This window comes from Micromys minutus (genome assembly GCF_963924665.1).
Source record: "Micromys minutus genome assembly, chromosome: 2".
In the NCBI taxonomy this organism is placed as follows: domain Eukaryota; kingdom Metazoa; phylum Chordata; class Mammalia; order Rodentia; family Muridae; genus Micromys; species Micromys minutus.
In genome coordinates, this window is record NC_137971.1 from 8,854,432 (window position 1) to 8,872,791 (window position 18,360).

The 18,360-nt window shown below is 37.2% G+C and overlaps 1 pseudogene across 1 annotated transcript; it reads right to left on the reverse strand.

Annotated features, from left to right (window-relative positions):
• Positions 1–14,232: 14,232 nt before the first annotated feature.
• On the reverse strand, positions 14,233–16,229 carry LOC308416987 (small ribosomal subunit protein RACK1-like; annotated as a pseudogene). The gene is made up of 2 exons: positions 16,159–16,229; positions 14,233–14,886 (listed from the first exon to the last, which is right to left on the reverse strand). The product of its transcript is annotated as a small ribosomal subunit protein RACK1-like (transcript).
• Between the last annotated feature and the right edge of the window lie 2,131 nt (positions 16,230–18,360).

Below are 18,360 nucleotides of genomic sequence, written 5' to 3' on the forward strand. Positions count from 1 at the left end.
ATCTCAGAGTCATTTTTATTTGCATTCTGCTGGTCATTAAGGAGAGTAAACATTTCTTTAAGTGTTTCTTGGCTATTAGAAATTTCTCTTTAGAGAATTCTCTGCTTTGCTCTGTACCCCATTTTAAAAATTGGGTTATTTTGGTTGTTTGTATCGAAATTCCTAGAGTTCTTTACAAATTTTGGATATGAGCTCTCTGTCAGATGTATGGTTGGTAAAAAAAATTTTTTCCCAATCTATAGGCTATAATTTTATCCTACTGATGGTATCCTTTGCCTTACAAAAGCTTTTGAATTTCATAAAGTCTCATTTATTAATTGTTGATCTTCATGTCTGGGTTATAGGTGTTCTGTTCAGGAAGTTGTCTCATGTACCAATGAGTTCAAATTTTTTATTATTTTCTGTTATAATAGATTTAGTGTATCTGGCTTTATGTTGAGGTCTTTGACCCATTTGGATTTGGGTATTCTACAGGGTGAAAACTATGAAACTATTTAAAATCTTCTACATGCAGACATTCAGTTAGAGTAGCACTAATTTATTGTAGATGGTCTCCTGTTTCCACTATATGGTTTTGGTTCCTTTTTCAAAAATCAAGTGTCTATAGTTTTGTAGGTTTGTGTCCAGATTTCAACTTGATTATATCGATCAACCTTTCTGTTTCTATACCAATACTATACAGTTTTTATTACTATTGATCTGCAGTACAGCTTAAGGTCAGGGATTATGATACCTGCTGAAGTTTTTTAATTATACAGGACTGTTTTAGCTATCCTGGTTTCCCCCACACACATAAAGTTTTATAACTGTTATTTCAAGGTCTATAAAGAATTGTGTTGGAATTTTGGTGAGAATTGTATTAAATTTGTACATTGCATTTGTAATGTGGCCATTTTTACTATGTTAATCCTACTGATCTATGAGAATGGGTAATCTTTTCATTTTCTGATATCTTTATCATTTATTTTCTTTGGAAACTTGAAGTTCTTGTCATATAGATCTTTTTCTTGCTTGATTAAAGTTACACCAAGACATTTTATATTAATTATGGCTATTTTGATTGAGCATAAAGAAAGTATCTTGATTTCTTAGAACCATTTTGATGATGGTGGTTATCAGCTGTAGGGTTTTTTGACTGAGCTCTTTGGGTTCCTTACATATATTATCATTTTATCTGCAAATAGAGATACTTCAACTTCTTCCTTTCCAATTTGTACCTACTTTATCTCCTTTAGTTGTCTTATTGTTCTGGCTAGAACTCAAAGTGCAATGTTGAATAGATATGGAAAGAGTGGGGAATCTTGTCTTGTCTCTGATTTTAGTGGAATTTATTTAAGTTTTTCTCAATTTAATTTGATGTTGACTATTTTCTTTCTGGTGTATATTGTCTTTATTGTACTTAGGTATGCATTCATGTCCCTGACTTCTGTGAGACATTTAACATAAAGGGGTTTTGGAATTTTGTTCATATTTTTAGCATCTAATGAGAAGATTATGAGGTGTTTTGCTTTCACTTTGTTTATTTGGTGGATTGTTTTGTTGGATTTTTATGTATTGAACCACCTCTGCATCCATTAGATGAAGCCTATTTCATCACAGTGGATGATGTCTTTAAAATGTTCTTGGATTTAGTATGGGAGTTTTTTTTTTTTTTTTATTGAGTATTCTTGCATCAAAGTTCATAAGGGAAATTGTTCTAAAATTGTCTTTCTATGTTGAGTCTTTGTGTGGTTTAGGCACCAGGGTGACTGTGGCCTCATAAAATGAATTTGGCAATGTTCCTCTGTTTGTGGAATATTTTTAGGAGTATTAGTATTACCTCTTCTTTGAAAGACTGGAAGAATTTGGTGTTAAAACCATCTATCCCTGGGCTTTGTTGCTGTTGCTCTTCTTGTTCTTGTTGTTGTAAGATTTTTAATGACTGTTGGTATCATGAACTGCTCTCACCCCCAGCAGTGGCACTGCCCAGAAGTGACAGGCACTTGATGCTATAAACTGGCATTGTTTCATGAGAAAGAGGAAGATTGTTACAGCAATGTCTTCACCTCCTCAAACTTCAGAGAATGTAATTAAGGTTATATTTTTATTATAATATAAAATAACCTTTTCTGTGTTTTCCCAGTGAGGTCAAATTAGGTCATTATCAGTCCATTTGCTCAGTAATTCATGGGAAGACATCACAGCAATCAACAGATTGGGAAAAAGATCTTTACACATCCTACATCTGATAGAGGGCTAATATCCAATATATACAAAGATCTCAAGAAATGAGACATCAGAGAATCAAATAATCCTACTAAAATTGGGTAGAGAGCCAACCAAAGAATTCTCAATTGAGAAATACCAAATGGCAGAGTAGCACTTAAAGAAATGTTCAACATCCTTAGATATCACGGAAAGGCAAATGAAAACCACCCTGAGATTCTACCCCACACCAGTCAGAATGTCTAAGGTCAAAAACTCGTGACAGCAGATGCTGGCAAGGATGTGAAGAAAGAGGAACACTACTCCATTGTTGGTGGGATTGCAAGCTGGTACAGCCACGCTGAAAATCATTCTGGAGGTTCCTCAGAAAATTGGACACAGTACTACCTGAGCATCCAGCTATACAATTCCTGAGCATATACCCAAAAGATGCTCCAGCTATAACAAAGATACATGATCCACCAGGTAGAGACAGACCAGTATACTTACATGAGTGTAGGTAAAAGGTGGTATTCTTCCTAGTACTTTTCTGCCATATTTGGCTTCTCCTTTAACCCATGAAGCAAACATTGTAAGCAGAGTGAGTATATTTTTCCTACTTGGCATGATGGTTCTATTTTCCACAAATAAGATTTTGTCATGCTTGGCCTGTTTGTTTTATATACATAAGATATTTCTATTAAGAACTTTCTTTAGTTGAGAGAGGGATCATCATTAGGAAATGATTCTGGCAAAAAATATTCAAAATAGCCTTACTCAGATACTTTAGCATCTATTATTTTTGATGATCTGTGTTCTGGCCATGAAACATCACGTTTTAACATTTTTTCAATAAATATCAATTGATCCATTTTTATTTCTAAGTTTTAAATGAAGCACATGTGTTAGTCAGGTTTTCTATTTCTGCACAGACTTCATAACCAAGAACAAAGTTAGGGAGCAAAGGGTTTATTCAGCTAATACTTCCATATTGATGTTCATCACCAAAGGAAGTCAGGACTGGAACTCAAGAAGGTCAGGAAGCAGGAGCTGATGCAGAGACCATGGAGAAATATTTGTTACTGGTTTGCTTCCTCTGGCTTTCTCATCCTGCTTTCTTATAGAATCTAGATCTACCACCCCAGGAGTAACACTGCACACAATGGGCTGGGCCCTGCCCCCTTGAATACTATTTGAGAAAATGCCTTACAGCTGGATCTCATGGAACTATTTCTTCAACTGGGGCTACTTTCTCTGTGATAACTCCAGCTTATGTCAAGCTCACACAAAACCAGTCAGAACGGCACATGTATATGATTTTCTAAGAAAGACAACTGTACAATTTTGACATTCCTGTAAAGACTACATGTGGATTAAAACATAATTACATCATTTTCCTCGGTCCTTTTTCTCTTTCCAGCCACTCTAAGTCCTTCCAAGTCTCCCATCCCCAGTCACTGTTATTTTGTATTAGTCACATAGTATTCAAAATGCGTTTTTATCTTGGTATTTTCCATTGCCTCTGTCTTGTAATTTTTTTCTCTTTTCCCTTTTTCATGGTTCACAGAGCCCAGAGGAAAGAGACTTGATGAAGTCATCCCACTTAGACATGAGTGTTACAAGGTCTCTCACTCACTGCATATTGTCTGGTTGTGGAACTCTGTATTGGTCCCATCTGCTGGAAGAAGAAGCTTTTCTGATGATGGCTGAGCGGGACACAGAGATCTATGATTATACCAGAATGTCATTATGAATATATATCTCTATGTTCTAGTAGTTCAATAGTAGTATTTGATTTTACCATAGGTTCCTGAGGTATTTACTCTCAGATTTTGTTCAAGTTCAGTTATGAAATACATCTACTGGTGTGGGCCTTAAGTCAAATCAGATGTTGGTTGGTTATTTACACAAACCTTGTGCTGCCACAAAAATAATATATCTTGCATGAGGATACTGCTGTTGATTGAGGGTTTGTAGCTATGCTAGTGTATATGTATCTTTTTGGGTAGACTAAAAGTTACCTCTGGTACCAAGAACACTAACCTGTCAGGAGCAAAGGCTCCAGGTAGGTGTCAGCTCTTCTTTTCACTGTACAATGAGTTCTATAATATCATCTTTAACAATAGATTCTTCAGTTTGTGGAGAGCAATCTATAGCCCTGGCAACAGATTGAGTTGTTTGGGACTTCTCATGGGAACTCTTTAGCCAATAAATCAATTACACTTATGTATTATGTAACCCACTGTCATTTCTGGAAGGTCCATTAGTTGCTGAGAAATGTCTAGCTGATGCTTTATCTCCTTTATTATTTGGCAATTTCATTTAGATTACCTTCTTATATGTGCATATTTTAGGAAGCTTCTACCATATTAGGTTTCCACACTATTCCTTAAGCTGACCTTAATTTCAGCTGTCTCTCTCATGCCCTATCCCACCCCACTTGATCTTTCCATTGTAGTTCACCTTGCCCTGTCTATCTATCCATAATGATCTATTTCTTTTCTATTCCATTATGTAAACATAGCAGATTTTTCTTGCTCCATTTATTCAATAGACAATTAGGTCGTATCCAGGTTTTGGCTCTTATGAATAGAGCAGTAATGAACATGATGAATCAAGAGTCTCTGGAGTAGGATGAAGCATCTTCTGGGTTCACTTCCAAGAGTACTGTAGCTTGAGGTGAATCCATTCCCATTTTCCTGAGAAATTGTCACCCTGATTTCCATAGTGGCTCTAACAATTGTATTCCTGCCAGTAACGGGTGAATGTTCCTTGTTAGTACGAGCTGTTCCTTGTGTTATTGACCTTTGCCATGCTGATGGGTGTAAGAAGAAATCTTAAAGTAGATCTGATTTATATTTTTCCAAATGATGCCATATGTTGGGAATATCTTCACATGTTCTTAGCCATTAGAGTTTTCTCCTTTTAGAATTCTGTTTAGAGTAACTCAATATGAATAATACCTTGACAGGCATGACAGCTAATCACTCAATGAAAATACTTAGTGGCCAGTTTCTCAGCCTGATTCCTTGCTTTCAGTTATCTCCCAAGAGTTTCTGATCAACTTTAATTCAAGGGGGAAGGGACATGAGTAAAAAGGCTAAGAAAAGCTAGAAAAACATATTTTTGCAATGGCATATTTGCCCAATTAATTTCTCAAGTTGTGTGTCCTTGTATAATGCACCTGGGTTCACAATGTGATGTGGTTCATTCAGAATGGGGTGGATGGGTAGAAATTTGAACAACATGTAGAACAGCAAAATGATATAAACATATTCAGAGTGGCCTATTACAGAGGAGAGGCCAATGCCTGAGGTGGTGCACATTTCAATTTCCCTTGCCACCACATCAAAGCAAAAGTCAATGTGGCCTCATGTATTAGCAGGCAGCTCTGCCTACCTCTACTCCTTTCCCCAGGTCAAGAAAATGGAAATTAGAACGTTGCTTTCTTCTTTTGCTTTTTTCATTCCAAGCTGATTGAATTTCTCTAAATTAAAATGGACTCTACATATGTAAAGGTCATTTTAGCCCCTGTATTATTGTCACTAATAGCAAACGGAAACCTAGCTGTCTCTGCTTTCACTCCGTCATGATGCCTGAGGATGCTATCAGCAAGACCCAATGGAGCATAAACCACAGACACAATCAACTGCAGAGGAAAGAAGCAAACGTGATTTAGTTCACAATATTTAGTTTATATTAATAATATCAGAATTGTAACTGGAATTTCAATGGGTTTTACAGTGTACTGCTTCTTTGCACGAAAGGAGTTTCTCAAGGAAACAATAAAATCATTGTGTTACACATTTCTGCCTACTCAGACTTTCTGGTTCCTTTGTTAGATGTTGGGCAGCCTTTGTGACGCACTGTGGTTCTTTCTCTATAGGAAGGTCTTTGTTGGTATATTTCCTGCAACAAAAATGTATAGTCTCTTTTGAGAGATCAGTTAAATATATATTAATAAATATAGAATAATGTAAACTGAAAGTTTTAACAGGATATATATATCGAGAGTGACTCAAACAGAACAAGAAAGTGTGATGAGAAAGCAGGCTCTGATGCCTTATCTGGATCTGACCTAGGCTAAGTGGATTATAGGAACAGATGACATGCTATACACTTAGTAGAATTTAATATTTAATTTGATATAAATATCAGGTTAATAATAATATATATTATATACCATAAAATAATATTGTATATGAATAATTTGTTTTTTAATTAAACATAAATATTTATAATATATAATTAATAATAAATAATAATGAAATAAGAGCTTACTCTCAAAACTTATGTAAGTTTAATATATAGAAAAGGAAATACAATAAACCAGTTGATGAACATGCAAGTTCATTTATAGTGAAATAATAAAAGCAGAAGAACTAAGGATTAAATATAAATTCAATAGAATATATGTGTAAGTTTATTAATTTGTCCTATTCCAATGTGTTAGTTTTCCCATTGTCTTATTATGATTGTTTCTTTATTATTTCCTTTTTTTCTAATGAATGACAGAAAGAAGGTGAATGAAGAAAAGAGAAGTGGAGAGAGAAACTCAAAGGAGTAGAGGGAACAGAAACTAATCGGGATGGAATAGATAAAAAATTATATTTTTATAAGTAAATTTAAAAAATAGGAAAACCAACAGTAAATAAAGAGACTGAGAATTTCAGAAACACTTTATATCTGGTTTGAAGACAGATGCAGTTTTCTAATCATATAATCTAAAGACAGATTCCCTGTGGATGCTGGCTGACTGTTACTAGAGGGAAGGCTTCCTTGGCGAGAAAAATAAATCCCGTGGACTTTTCAACATTATGAAATCCATTCATCTAACCCATTTATTCAGCAAGCATTTGTTAAATACCTTATGTGATTCAGACAGCACAAGACAGACTGGGCTTAAGGAAATGAGGGGGAGAGGGTCCCTCCCATCAGAGGAGGATTTCAAGAAACCATTGTCTGAAGTTAGACATTGGAAGGTATCAGTCATAGTATTACATGAAGAAATAAACATATGACTCAAAAGCATCCTTGTTAATGCTATACTTGTCACCTATGGAATTTTCAACAGATTACACAAATATTATTTTACATAATCTTTTCTTCCAGTATAGTTTTGTTTCTTTCTTTGTTTGTTTGATATGTCTTTTTTTGAAATTAAGTCTATATAGTTCAGATTGGCCCAGATTCTCAACATAACTGGATAGCCTCATACATGCTAACAATCCTTCCATCTCAGATTGCTGGGTGCAGGAATTACAAGCACACATCATCATGCCTGGTAGAAAAACAGGTTTTTTTTATATTTTTTAATTACATAAAAATAGGTTCAAGTTTTAAATACATTTTTATCAAATTTTTCTTACTGCCCAAATCTTTCAAATCTCCCTGTCCTTACGCAAAATTCAAGTCCAAATGGATTAAGGATATCATCATAAAATCAAATACATTGAACCTGATAAAATGAAAAAGTAGGAAATAGCCTTAAATGCACTAGCATAGGAGAAGACTTTTTGAACAAAACACCATGTTTTAAAGTGTTTTCATTTACTCTTCTCTCATTTATTGATTCTGACTTTAGTTTTTCATTTCTCTTCTCATCACAGTCTCTCCCACCCACCTCCCCTCTGCATCTACTTCTCAGCTTCTTTACAGAAGAAGGCATGCTTCCCACAGACACACATGGTATATCAAGTTGCAGTGAGACTAAGCAACTGCTCCTCTCTTAAGGCTCTACAGTTAGTTCAGTATGAAGAAATGAGTCCCAAATGCAGGCAAAGAGTCAGAGACATCCAGTGCTTCCACTGTTAGGAGTTCCTTGAGAGAAACAAGCTATATAACTGCAGCATATATGTAGATGGTATATGGGTGCTCATAACTGCAGCATATATGTAGATGGTATATGGGTGCTCATACAGCTCCCTGATGGTCAAATTGATCTCCGTGAGCCCCTATGAGCACAGGTTAGTTGATTCTGTAAGTTGTCTTGTGGTGTCCTTGACCCTGTTCCCATCTATTTTACATTTTGTTATGTCCTCTTTATTTCTATCCTCTTTGATAAAATATCTGCTCATATCAGTGGCTTATACTGTAAATTATTAATTTACTTTTATTTGCTAATAATTTTTCAGACATGGTTATATACTCTATAAACTAACACTGCAAAGTAAATTACATTCACCTATTGTAATTTGCTTTTTTTGGCTTACTTCTGTCTACTAATCTTAGAAGCATTTAATGTCCATATAATCTAATCTGTGCCTAGAATGTTTTCAGCCTTTGAGACTTACTGTTGAATATGTTCACCTTTTCTGGCTCTATATGAACTCTGGCTGGGTGTTTAAACTGGCTCTAACTCTTCTCCAAGCTGACTGATTTAATCTTGCTTCTCTCAGCTTCTCACTTAATTGCTTTTCTTGCCCTCAAACTAATTCTAGAAATTTGTTCTAATCTTATGGCTCCTTCTTAGTCTTTAATTTCAATTGCCTCTCCTGCATGAACTGAGCAAAACTGAATAAAACTCCTCTACACTGTCTGGTGCACTGCCTCCCGCACTGCCTCTCACACTGACACCTGCAGTGCCTCTTGCATTGACTGACTAACTAAACTGAACTTAACTAACTGAATAAAACTGACTCAAATGGCTTTATTTCACTGTACTGCTCTTAATAGCTTCTTTACTGTGCTGTTCTTGGGAGAGTAGCACAGATCCTATTTCTGCCTCATTCTATCAACTCTTTCTCTGATTCATCACTTTGTCTGCCCCTCAATGAGATTTCACTTTCAATTGCGGCTACTTCCATCTCCAAACTAATTTTACCTTATAGGTGTGTATTAGGGTGTGTCTGTTTTCCAGTCAGAGGTATTTGAGATGTATGGTACCTTGCCAGAGCATTCATGCTGCTGGATTCAAATTCCTCCAAATAATAATCAAAATTTTTCATTATAGGTTTATATTGGACATTTTTTAATTTACATTTCAAGTGTTATCTTCTTTCCCGATTTCCCCTCCACAAACCCCCTATCCCATCCCTCCTCCTCATGCTTCTATAGAGGTACACCCCAACCCACTTGCATATTCTGATTACAATTTTACCTCCCTCAACTCCTCCCAGATCCTCTGTAGCCCTTCTTGCTCTCTCATTACAAAACAAGTAGGTACCTAGAAAACAATAATAAGTGAGAGAAAGTAAAATAAACTATTAAATGTCAAAATAAACAAACTGAAAAAAAAAAGGAGATACAAAGAAAAAGCACATGGACTAGATTCAAACACAAACACACATGTGCACAGAGAAATACCATAAAAACACAAAGCCATGAACCTTATTATATAAGCAAAAAAAAAAAAAAAAAAAATCTGTAATTGAAACAACAAACAAAGAGCCCAGACACAGCATCATGAGACAAAGAACCTCCAAAAACATCACCGAGTTTGCTTTGTATTGGCTATCTATTAGTGGCTATGGGGCCTGGCATTTTGTGTGGTTTATATAATGAATGAGACTCCCTAGTAGGAAACTAACTTTTACTTTTCCAGTGGTCATCAATTAGATATAGAATTTAGGTTAGGGGTAGGGGCTTCTGTCCACTTCCTCTTTCAGACCTAGGACCCCTTCAGACCTGGTCTGACTTAGACCTGGGCAGGACCTATGCATGCTGCCACAGTTTTGTGAGTTCATCCTTTTGTGTCTAGAAGGCCTTGTTTCCTTGGTGTTTTCTATCCCTCCTGGCCCTGGCTCTTTTTAAACAGAGTGTGCTGAGTCCTGAGAGGTAGGGTTTTATGGATATCCTGGGTAGGACTGAGTTTCTCAAAAGCTCTCTGTGAACATTTTCTAGCCCTGGGTCTTTGTATTTGTTTCCACCAACTACAAGGAAAAAAAAAAAACACACTAATTTATGAGTACAGCAACAGCAGAACATTGTTAACAGTCATTTTATTGCTATGTTCATTAACAAAACAATATTATTTTGTTTTCCCCTAGCTCTACAGCCTATCTAACCTCAGGTTTAGACCATCACAGTAGTTTCTTCATGGAGTGGAGCTTAAATCCAATCAGACAGTAATTTCTTACTCCAACACCTTTGAGTGGCTGTTGCAGCAGCCTATCTTATAGACAGGTCACCATCGTAAGGTTTGCAGCTGGCTTGGTGTTGACTTTCTACTCTGGTAGCATGCAGGGTACCTTCCAAGACAATAAACTCTAGTGAGAGATTAAGGCTCTAGGTAGGCAACAGCTGAACTTCTCTGTGTTCAGTGATGTATGAAGCTGTTGTCCTCAGTAAAATAGCCTGAACATTAGCTCATGTAGATTGCCCCATAGCTTGGTAATAGCCTGGTTTATATGTGAATTACCATGAGGTTCTTTTGGATAACAGCATGATTCAGTAGTAACTTGGTGCTGAAACTGAGTGTTTCATTTCATTTTATTTCACAGTTAAATGAAACTAAAAAAAAAAAAAGTGATTCAGAGACATATGACCAGATCCAAAGGGACAAATATAGCCTGTATTTGCATATCTCTGAATATTGCCTGTTATGACTTCAATAAACAGGCTTCAGTTCAGGAAAATAATTTGGCTCATTTTCTTCTACTTCTATTTTGTAAAATAATTTCTGATATATTGGTGTTAATTTCTCTTCAAAATTTCTGTGGAATTCTCAATTGAATTCACTTAGCTTCCAGGGTTCTTGGTTGGGAGATTTTGAATAACTACTCTCATATTCCTTTGTGGTGTATTTAAGTTGTCTTTCTAATCTTGGTTTAATTCCAGTAGGTGGATATATCAAGAGATTTGGTAGGTTAAAAAAAAAAAAAAAAAAAACCCAGATGTCCTTCAATAGAGGAATGGATACAGAAAATGTGGTAAATTTAAACAATGGAGTACTACTCAGCTATTAAAAACAATGGCTACATGAAATTTAAGGCAACTGGATGAAACTAGGAAATATCATCCTGAGTGAGGTAACTCGGTGACAAAAACCACAGATGGTATGCACTCACTGATAAGCTGATATTAGCCCAAAAGCTTGGAGTACCCAAATACAATTCCCAGACCATATGAAGCTCAATAAACGGGAAGACCAAAATGTGGGTGCTCCAGTTCTTCTTAGGAGGAAGAATACAGGGACAGAGTGGAGCAGATACTAAAAGAAAGGCCACCCAGAGACTGGCCCCACCTTGGGATTCATCCCATATGCAGCGTCCAAATACAGTCACTATTGCTGATGCTAAGAAATGCTTGCTGAGAGGAGCCTAATATGGATTTCTCCTGAGAGGCTTTGTCAGATCCTTATTGATACAGATTAACATCAGTAAGGTAACCATCAGAATGAACACAGGAGCCCGAAAATGGAAGAGTTAGAGAAAGGACTGAAGAGCTGAAGGAGTTTACAACCCCATAAAAGAACAACAATATAAACCAATCAGACTTCTCAGAGCTCCAAGGGACTAAATTACCAACCAAAGAATACACATGGAGGGACCTGTTGCTCCAGTCACATATGTTGCAGAGGATGGCCTTGTCTGGCCTCAATAGGAGGAGAAGCCCTTGGTCCTGTGAAGGCTTATTTCCCCAGTGTAGGGGAATGCCTGGGTGGTGAGTTTCCTGTGGGTGGGTGAGAGGGGGAACATCCTCATAGAAACAGGGGAAGGAGAGATAGGATAGCTGGGAACTGGAAAAGGAAATAACATTTGAAATATAAATACATAACATATTCAAAGAAATTTTGAGAGAGGAGGAGGGAGAGGGAGAGAAGAAGTATTTGTCCACCATTTTGGTTTTCCAGTTTGGGTGGGTATAGATTTTTAAAGTTATGTTCTCCTTGTTTTCTGGATGTCAAAGGTGTTTCTGTCACCTCTTTCTAGATCTATACTTTTATTAATTTCAATATATCTTCTCAATAATTTACTTCATTTGACTAAGAATTTATCAATTTTATCAATATTCTCAAAATCCAGCTCTTCATTGAATCTTTGATTTTCTTTTTATCTTATGAATTTCAGCCCTATTTTATTTCTTCCCATTTATTTAATTTGCATATTATTACATCTTTTCACTTTTGGGTGTGTAGTTATTACTGTTATTATTATGAGACCTCGCCTTCTTCTTTTTGTTTTAAAATTTCATTGCTTTGAATTTTCTCTTTCCTCTTAGCACTGTCTTCATTGTGTCACATCAGCTTAGGTATGTTTTGCTTTATTTTTTTTTTTATTCTAAAATACAGTGCTGTCTGGTGGTACTGCCATTTATCCAGGCATTGCTGACAGGAGATCACAGCTCCAGCACCCAGCACAGTAAAGGATAAGATCATTGCTCCCCCTGAGCACAAGTACTCAGTCTGGGTTGGCGGCTCCATCTTGGCCTCACTGTCCACTCTCAGCAAGTAGGAGTATGAGGAGTTGAGCCCTGCATCATCCACGGCAAATGCTTCTAGACAGACTGAGGTGCTAGGCATGAGCTGATTCTGAAATATCAATTTTCCCTGGCAAATGTACACACCTCATGCTAGCCTTATGAAACTGGAATAAGCTTTTGAAAAAAAAATTTGTCCTTGAAGCTTTCATCTGATTTTTGACCTTGTATTCAAGTTAACTGTTCCCTTGGCAGATGTTTAATACCCTGTGCATATCTTGATTTAGTCCTTAGTTCATATGACTTGGTCACTTGTTGGCTGGGGAGAGCCCGCTGTGGAAGAGATGTCCACAGCCTAGTGTATCTCTGAGTGCCCTGTAGTGATCTGTGAAGAGAATTAACCCACAGCTGACTTCCAGGATTTCCCGAGGCTGGCAAGGTTTCCTGATTCATTTACCACTTCTTGCCAGTCTAAGAGAGTAAGAAAGTCCGAGTCTGAGGACCCAGTTTCTTTTCTGCTTTTTTTTTCCCCTCCCGACCACCCTGGGTTGTTACTTGCCTAGAGTTGGTAGCTTTTGCATCAGCACCTTTAAATGCAAATTCATCCTTTAATTTATGTAAGGATATTTCTACTCAATTCTTTAAGAAATGACAAATTTTGGGTTTCTACTGTTCAGTGAGAACATTAGGCCACAGCAACACGTCATTGTGTAAAGAAAACAAAAGTGCTACAATAACTGAAAAACAACAACAACAACAACAAAACAAAAAACAAAAGAAAGAAATCGAAAAGAATTTTGCGGAGCCATCTGCATTTGGCAGTGCAGTTTCAGATGGTTCTGAGCTGTAATGTGGATGCTGGGAATTGACCCTGAATCCTCTACGAGAGCAACAAGAGCTCTTAACCAACTCTCTATACCACACCATGGCCCCTAATCTGATATAGGCTTCTCACAGTTAAGTGCTTCCCCCAGAAGCTAATACATAGCAAAATTCTTGACTTTGAGTAGGTACTTAACAAATATCAGTTAAATCAGAGAATAAATACAGAGTTGATGTTGTTGTGGAAGAGTAGAGGTAGTTATTTTTATTTTTTACATTTTTCAGGTAAAAATAATCCATAGAAATACATGTTTGGAGTTCAGGTCCTGGGCTTATGGGCAAAAAATGTGGTCAGTCCCATAGCCTATCAGTAACTCTTGACAGTTTGGGATGCAGTAATACCTTCTGAGGGGACGGTGCCATTTTAAAAAGTAACAGGAGAGATAGAAAGGAGGCAGACTAAAGCAGATCACTTGTTGCTCTTTGCAATGAGCTAGAAGAGTTGAACAGGAATCTAATTTGAGGGTTTGGAGTTGAGAGTTGAAGTACAGCAGTGACAATTAGATGGTGCCCTGTCCCTTTAACTTCTGTCTTTAGTAGTCCAGAAAAGAAAAGCATATAGTCCCATCTTCAAGCTGAGGGACAAGAGTTATCCGAGAAGACATAAGTAGCAGGTATGAAAGGGTACATGTGATACAGGCTTTTTCATGGGCTGAGACCTCAACAAAACTTTCTTGGGTGCTCAGCCATCTGTGGGCATGGTCTGAGTCCTGATGGCGCTGACCTGGCTCTCTTTCTCTGGACCGGCTTTAACTCAATGTTTTTTTTCAGAAAGCCAGTTTATTTCTAGGACTCTGTCATAAACTTTTAGCAGGTACCAATAGTCACCTGCCATACTCACACCAAGTTGTCTGTGTAGCCAGGAAACAGAGTCTGGCCATCAGCAGCCCATGCCAAAGAAGTACACTGGAGTGGCTCTGCCTTGCTGCTGGTGCTGATAACTTCTTGCTTTAATTCTTCTACAATGATCTTGCCCTCCAAGTCCCAGATCTTGATACAGTGGCAGCACAGAGTCAGTAGCAGTTGGGGCTGAAGCACAAGGCTTTGCTGATGTCTCCACCATCTAAGGTGTGAAGGTACTTGCCTTCATTGTGATCCTACAGAAGAGCCTGGCCATCCTTGCCCCCAGAAGCACAGAGGGATCCATCTGGAGAGACAGTCACTGGGTTCAGGTCTCCAGTGTGGCCAATGTGATTGGTCTTTAGCTTGCAGTTAGCCAGATTACACATCTTTACCAGCTTGTCCCAGCCACAGAAGACAATGATAGGGTTGCTGCTGTTTGGGGAGAAGCAGACACAGGACACCCATTCTGAATGACTCTCATCCTGGACAGTGTACTTGCAGACACCCAGAGTATTCCATAACTTTATGGTCTTGTCTCAGGACCCAGAGACAATCTACCGATTGTCAGAGGAGAAGGCCACACTCAGCACATCCAACAAATCATCTCGTGGTAGTGACCTTAAGAGGGAGAACCTGGTCACTTTCTAGACATTTTATCCATTCAGTTAAGATCCTCATCCCAGCTTCACCCTTGCCCTGCAAGCTCTATAACTCTACATAGTCCCCACATATTCTTAGAGTCTACCATTAGCCCATGTCTGATATGTACCAGAGAACCTTAGCTCAGTTCTTAATACAAGTTTTCCTTGGACTTGCTTTTCTCTTGCCTCAACCACCAAAGTTGCTACAATTTTAGGCATGTGAGATCATACACAGAGCAATCTGTGTTTATAAATATTTCCAGACTCTCTATCTAACTATATGTTCATCTGTCCGTCTGCCTGTCTGTCCATCTATCTATCCCTCCATCCATCTGTCCCTCTATGTATCTATCATCTATCAAATCTATCATCCATATCTATCTCTAGTTATCTATCTAATTTTCTAACAATCAGTACCAACCATATATTTACTTGTTTGTTTGCTTCTTTAACCATCTATTTATTTATATATCCACTGTGTTCTATTTTTCTTAAATTAATTCAGTTTTATTTGGGTGTTTCCAATCTTGGGTTTTTCTAATTTCATCTAAAATATTATTAAATTACAATTACAAAATTTTTTTACTTTCCTTTTCTCTCTCTAACCATTCTCATTTATCCTCCCTCCAACATCCTCTGTTACTACGCAGCCCCTCTCACATCTATGCTCTCCATCCTCCCTCACTCTTTTGGATGACACGTTTGTTACTGTCAATGAACGGAACTGGGGAGGGGCAGGTGAGCATGTACACAGGAAAGCATACAAGGACCCAGCAGCAGTGGTTCCTCAAGAAGACAGAAGATTGCATTTATGGCCTTGCCTTATACTTCTAGACAAGATACAATAAAAAGACAGGAGTGCTTCCAAAAAATTTAAATCACCTAAGAACCTACTTAAGGAAAATCTGCTCATATATAAAGTTTAAATTTTTATTTTCAAGTTAGTATTTTTAGTTAGACACATACAGAAACTTGCAATGGCATTTTCCTTACATAAAATTGATTCTCAATTTTTAGCAAACTGCTTCAAACCTAATAACCATGAAGTATTATGCTATAGTAAGAGACTGTTTAAAGAGGCAGAATTTAAAGTAAAACGTTAAGGTAATAGAAACTTAAGACTATCTTTTCTCTTTTATGTAAGATATTTCTTAGTTCAATAAATAGAATATTACCTAGATATAAAAGCTGTACAAGGGCTGCACACACCCTGCTCTGTCTAAGACAAATCTTCCTTCTAGTCCACTACTTGGCCTGAGGCACAGACAGAATTCTAGACCTCCTCTTACACCCAAAACCAGCTTGACTACCGAGGTCCATCACTACCAGTCTCATAGTTGAAACACATTCACAGGACAAGCTGGCCAAATTGAGACACCCAGAGAGTCCAGCAGACTGAGAAACACATGAACATTTCATTAGATGCTGAAAAAGCCTTTGACAAAATACAACAACCTTCATGATGAACAGCCTTGGAAAGATCAGGAATTCAAGGCATACGTCTAAATATAATAAAAGCAATATATAGCGAACAATCAATACCAAATTAAATTGAGAGAAAGTTGAAGTAATCCCACTAAAATCAGGGACAAGACAAGGCTGCCCACTCTCTCCCTATGTATTCTATATAGTACTTGAAGTTCTAGAGAGAGTAATTAGACAACAAAAGGAAGTAAAAGGAAAACAAATTGGAAGGAAGAAATCAAGGTGTCACGATTTGCAGGTAATATGATGCTATACATAAGCAACCACAAAAATTATACCAGAAAACTCCTTCAACTAATGTACATTTTTCATAAAAGTGGATGAATACAAAATTAACTTGAAACAGTAGGCTTTCTCTACACAAAGGATAAACAGGAAGAGAAAAAAATTATAAAAACAATACTCTTTCATAATATTCACAAATAAGATTAAAATATCTTGACGTAACTCTAACCAAACAAGTAAAAGTTCTGTATGACAAGAATGCCAAGTCTTTGAAAAAAATTCAAAGTCTAGTTAATAAGATAGAAAGATCTCCCATGTTAATAGATCAATAGGATTGACATAGTAAAATTGGCCATCTTACTAAAAGCAATTTACAGACTCAATGAAGCCCCCATCAAAATTCCAACTCAGTTCTTCACAGAGATAGAAAGCCCAGTTCTCATTTTCATCTGGAATAACAAAAAGCCCAGCATAGAAAAAAACAATATTTAAAAAATAAAAGGACTTCTGATGGAATCAACATCCCCAGCTTCAAGCTGTACTACAGAGCAATACAAAGTAATGCACAGTAGTGGCACAGAGACAGACAGATAGATTGATGGAATAGAATTGAAGACACAAGAATAAATGAACACACCTATAGTCATTTGATTTTTGACAAAGAAACAAAAACCATAAAGGAGAAAAAGGGTAGCCATTTTCCACAAATGGTACAGGTCTAACTGGCAGTCTGCATGTAGAAAAATGTAAATTGATTCATTTTTATCTCCTTGTACAAAGCTCAAGTCTGAAATGTTCAAGAACCTCAGCATAAAACTAGATATGCTGATTCTAATACAAGAGAAAGTAGAAAAGATCCTTGAACACATTAACACAGGGGAAATTTTCTTGAACAGAACACCAATGGCTCAGGCTTTAATATCAACAATTCTGAAATTGGATCTCATAAATTTGCAAAGTTTCTATAAGGCAAAGGACACTCTCAAAATGATAACCTACAGATTGGGAAAATATCTGTAACAAGCCTATATCTGATAAAGTGTTAATATCCAAAATATACAAAGAACTCAAGAAGCTCAAATGGAAAGAAGTAGAAAATATCATCCTGAGTCAGGTAACCCACTTAGAAAAGGGTACAAGATAGTAACTAGAGGCAGAGGGAGAGAGAAACCTGGGAGGAATAGAGGAGGAGGAGGAACAAAAAATGGACCGAAAAGGTCTTGGAAAAGACAGGAGTGCAGTCCAGAGTGCCAGAAAAATGAATAGAAACAAGTAGCAGTAGAGGAGATATGGAACTTGGAGATCCAATAGAAAGTCCCAGATGGCAGGGATGTATGAGGCTCTCAGGATCCAGTGGGGATGACATTAGCCAAAATAATCAACATCAAGGAGATAGAACCTGAAGAGACCACCTCCAGTATAGAGATATGGCCCCTAGTGGAGAGATGGCACAACACATCAATCTCTAAATTTTTAACCCAGAATTGTTCCTGTCTAAAGAAAATGTAGAGACAAAAATGACCAAAGGCTAAATGAAAGGCCATCCAGAGATCATCCTTCTGTGCAATCTGTCCCATCCTTGGACACCAAACCCTGACACTATTGCTGATGCCAAGAAGTGCTTGTAGACAGCCTAGTATTGCTGTCCTGTTAGAGAGTCTGCCAGCACCTGACTAAGATAGATACAGATACTTGCTGCCAACCATTGGACTGAGCCTGACGACTCCAATGGAAGATTTAG